The 4,912-nt window shown below is 41.1% G+C and overlaps 1 pseudogene; it reads right to left on the bottom strand.

The window, feature by feature from the left end:
* Positions 1–286: 286 nt before the first annotated feature.
* LOC103091050 (lysine-rich coiled-coil protein 1 pseudogene) lies at positions 287–1,203 on the bottom strand (annotated as a pseudogene).
* Between the last annotated feature and the right edge of the window lie 3,709 nt (positions 1,204–4,912).

The raw sequence follows: 4,912 nt of genomic DNA, 5'->3' as shown, positions 1-4,912 counted from the left end.
TGACCTCCCAAGGGAAAAATACTTCCACCATCATAGCAATTTGATGAATAAAAGCAGAGCCACCCTCATTAAGGGAAGTTACATTATGTATAAGAAAAATGTAGTAATGATTTTAGAAGAGAGGAAAAGTAATTTCCATGTTGGAGAGAAAATACACTAAATGTTTTCTGTTCACTTAGCCTTTGTACCTGTTCACATGAAAAGAGTAATATGAACATGGACATCGTAAAACCAAGCTCCTCAACTAATTTTTCAGTTTAACCTCAGGAGAACCAATGCAAGAGCTTCAAAATCCAAGGATAGACTGGTCCCAAAGCATCCCCACTTCTGTCCTTTCTTTCCCTTGTTCCTTTTTCTCTTTTCTACACTTACGTTCCTCTTTCTTAGAGGCTACATCTCGGCTTTTTATGTCCTTTCGGTTCTTAAGACTTTCTGTACTGACTCTGACTGTTTCCACCTCTGTTTTGTTTCTTTGGATGCTCTTGTGTTTGTCTAAATCTATTTCCTCATAAGCTTTCTTCCTCTTATGCTTGGGCCGCTCCTCTTCTGGTTTATCCCAGCCTTCCTCTGGGTGTCTTTTCCTCTTCTGATGTATCTGTTTATAACTAGTTTGATCGGCACTGGTACTGTTTTCTAAGGAGAGATGCCTGTAAACTCCAGATTCTACACTGTATGAGCTACAGTTATACTATTGTTGGCTAAAGTTCAGGGCTACTGGTTTTCCTGAGAAAGAGTCCTTGGTGAATTGACAGTAGCTCAGGGAGTCTAGTCTCAGCCTGCTGTCATAAGGTGGTAGCCACTGAGGTAACTGCTTCTCCACTGCTTGTGAAATATTGCATAGTCTCCGGTAGGTCTGGACTGGTTCATAAGGGAGTCTTTGATCAAACATTCTACACCTGGGTCTAGAATCAACGTCTGCTTTGTATCCACAGGTTTCCAAATAATCCTCTCTCATCTTTCTGAAACAAGTCTTTGGCTCTAAGCCTCTGGTTTTCTGCACTTTGATATAATCTTCAAGTTCATCTTGAAAAGAGTCAGATGTCTTCTTTGAATGCTTCATTAGGTTGACAAGGGATTCTCCTTATCAGATTGAGAACTTGGTGGAGAAATTTGATCATATTCACCCATTAATTGCTTCAGGTTTTTAGCATGAACTTTCCCCAAATAGTGAGACTGTGCAACAACTGAGGAGCTAAAAACCATGATGCAGAGATTAAAAAATCTATTTTTTGTCCAATACTCCACTCCCATTCACCTCATAATGTGAAATCCACTGCGATTCAAATTATGGCACTATTCCTTATAAGCCTTTTACAAAAGGTAGCTGTATAAAGTTCAGTCTTTGCTCATTCAACGTGGTATCTTCTCTGAGGCAGGGGCAGCCGTCTACAACTACAGTCCCCCTCCCCGCCAACGTCGCCAGTCGGTGGGTAGGCCGAGGTGGTGGAGGCAGAGAGGCAGGGACAACCGTTGCCGCCACCGCTGCCTCCACCACCGAGCATGTGGGGTGGGAGCAGGAGGCGGAGACCGGACTTCCTGAGGGAAATTTGCTGCCACTACCAGCGGCTGACTGGACAGCACCGCCGCCATAGCGGCGAGGTGCGCTACTCCAGTTAACATTTCTAAAGTGTTGTCCTTGTGGAGTTTATATTCTAATCAAGAAAATCACAATCACTATCAATAATCATGACCACTAAGTACAAAAAACGTTGACAAATAAAGGAGATACTGTCATAATATTATTAAGGACATTATTATTTATATGTGAGTTTTTCTTATTCACAAAATTAGAATATGTTTACTTTAGCTGAGTACATATTATATAATTGATTTATCTTTGATTCAATATTTGCTTCAAATTATTTAAAATGTACAGCATTTTCAAAGGAGCAACAACAATTTTAACAATTTTGAAGAAAGGTGAATGAAGAAGCAAGCAGTCTACTGCTTAGCCAAAGGTCATTGTCATGCTAAATATAATACAGGCTGTGCTCAGTGAAAGAAGTCAGTCATCATCAACTTCCAGTCATTATTTGAAAGGCATTTAGAGTGCAAAGCCAGATTTCTTCTTGTCATTTGCTAAGATAAAACACTGATCCAAGTGTCTCAAATTCAAGTGCCTTTGGTTCCAGGAAAGTAATAAAAGAGTAAAGAAAACCAGACTTTTTGTGTGTCAACTGCTAAAAATATAACTATTTTTTATTTTATTGAAATATCATTTAACTTGGTCTAATAATGCAAACATGTATTATAGCAGAGATTACATTTTAAATTGTACCTTAAATATACACATTGGCAGAATCAAGATGGCAGAGTAGGAGGACACAGAGTTCAAGTCTCCTCACAGCTAGGGCTCCTGCTAGATGCTGTTGGGGGACCTCAGACACCTAAGTTGATGGGAGGAATCCTTGCTCAACCAGGTAGGATGTGGGAGGGAAGGAGAGGGGCAAGGAAAAATGGAGGTGGGATGGGACCAGCACCCCTGAGGGAGGCTGGGGGAGGGGAGAGGTTCCCATGCTCAGAAGGGCCCACTCAAGATGGGGAGATCAGCGGGGATTGGAGGGGGATGCGGTGTCTCCCTTGCCCACTTGGGCCCTGGCAATCCTGCTGGGATCCCAGGCCTTAACGCCCAGATCCCAAGGCCTCCTCCAGCTAGATGAGTCCGAGGCCTGAGTCTCCTCCCCTGACCAGGCCTCCTCTAATTGCATGGGTCCCAGGCCTGAGACCCCCCACGACCAATGCCTCTTCTGGCTACATGGGTCCCAGGCCTAAGCCCCACCCCCACCAAAGCCTCCTCTGACTGCGTGGGTCCTGGAAGCCTGAGTACCATCCCTGACAGGGCCACCTCTGGCCACACGGGTCCAGATGGGTTGAGTGCCACCCCCCTCCAAGGCCTCCTCTGACTGTGCTGGCCCCTGTGAGTGCACTGATGGAGGCCTGCACCCCAGCACTGGTCCTCTGTGCCAGCTCCAGGAACAGACACTGGTGAGAGGAACACACGCAGAAGTGGGGTTGACATAGTGGGTCCAGACACCTCCCTAGAGATCTTGGAGGCCTGCTGGGGAGGTGGAAGTAGGATGTAGCTCACCATCAGGGCAAGAACATTGATAGAGGAGGCACCAGGGGATTTTTTATTATTTTATTTTTCATTTCTTTTTTAAAATTTTTAGTATTTTTATCTTTTATTTTTATTCTTACTTTTTTACTTAATTTTTAAAAATTTTTATGTTGCTTATTTTTTTTGCTGTTGTTCTGTTTTGTTTTGTTGTTGTTTAATTGTTATTATTTTTCTAATATTTTTTAAGTTTTTATTCTTTGTTATTGTTATGCTCTTTTCTGCTTGTTGATTTTTTTCTTTTATTCTCTTTTTTTTTCTTTTGACTCTCCGCTCAGCCTGCAGGGTCTTGGTTCTCAGGGCAGTGGTCAGGCCTAAGCACCTGTGGTGGGAGTACCAAGCCCAAGTGCTGGACTAACAGAGAACTTCAGATCCCAGGGAATATTAATTGGTGTGAGGTCTCCCAGAAGTCCTCATCTCGACACCAAGACCTGGCTCCACCCAACTGCCTGCAAACTCCAGGGCTGGAAACCTTAGGACAAACAACCAGCAAGACAGGAACACAGCCCCACCCAAAAATAAAAATGAAATGACAAAAAATATATTAGGAAGGACAAGAAAAAAAACATACAAGACCAAATAAATGAAGAGGAAATAGGCAACCTATCTGAAAAAGAATTCAGAGGAATGATAGTAAACATGATCCAAAAACTTGGAAATAGAATGGAGCAACAGATCAAGAAAATACAAGAAATGTATAATAAGGACCTAGAAGAACTAAAGAGAAAACAGTGATGCACAACACAATAACTGAAATGAAAAAATACTCTAGAAGGAATCAATAGCAGAATAACTGAGAGAGAAGAACAATAAGTGAGCTGGAAGACAGAATAGTGGACATAACTGCTGAGGAGCAGAATAAAGAAAAAAGATGGAAAAGAAATAAGGACAGTCTCAGAGACCTCTGGGACAACATTAAAGGCACCAACATTCGAATTATAGGGGTCCCAAAAGAAGAAGAGAAAGAGAAAGGGTCTGAGGAAATATTTGAAAAGATTATAGTCATAAACTTCCCTAACATGGGAAAGGAAATAGCTGCCCAAGTCCAGGAAATGCAGAGTCCCATACAGGATAAACCCAAGGAGAAACACACCAAGACACATATTAATCAAACTAACAATAATTAAAAACAAGAAAAAACCATTAAAAGAAGCAAGGAAAAAGCAACAAATAATATACAAGGGAATCCCCAAAAGGTTATCAGCTGCTTTTCAGCAGAAAAACTGCAGGCCAGAAGGGAGTGACAGGATATATTTAAAGTGATGAAAGGGAAGCACCTACAACCAAGATTACTCTAACCAGCAAGGATCTCATTTGGATTTGACAGAGAAATCAAGAGCATTACAGACAATCAAAGGCTAAGAGAATTCAGAACCACAAAACCAGCTTTACAACAAATGCTAAAGGAAATTCTACAGTAAGGAAACACAAGAGAAGGAAAAGACCTAAAAAAACGAACCCAAAACAGTAAAGAAAATGGTAATAGGAACATATATATTGATAATTACCTTAAATGTAAATGGATTAAATGCTACAACCAAAAGACATAAATTGGTTAAATGGAAACAAAAAAAAAGGCCCATATATATCTGTCTACAAGAGACCCACTTCAGACCTAGGGACACATACAGACTGAAAATGAGAGGATGGAAAAAGATATTCCATGCAAATGGAAATCAAAAGAAAGCTGGAGTAGCAATACTAATTTCAGAGAAACTAGGTTTTAAAATAGACTCTTACAAGAGATAAAGAAAGACACTACTGAATGATTAAGGGATCAATCCAAGAAGAAAACAT

This window comes from Lipotes vexillifer, unplaced genomic scaffold (assembly GCF_000442215.2).
Source record: "Lipotes vexillifer unplaced genomic scaffold, Lipotes_vexillifer_v1.1 scaffold603, whole genome shotgun sequence".
In the NCBI taxonomy this organism is placed as follows: Eukaryota; Metazoa; Chordata; class Mammalia; order Artiodactyla; family Lipotidae; genus Lipotes; species Lipotes vexillifer.
This window is presented reverse-complemented; position numbering and strand designations above follow the sequence as displayed.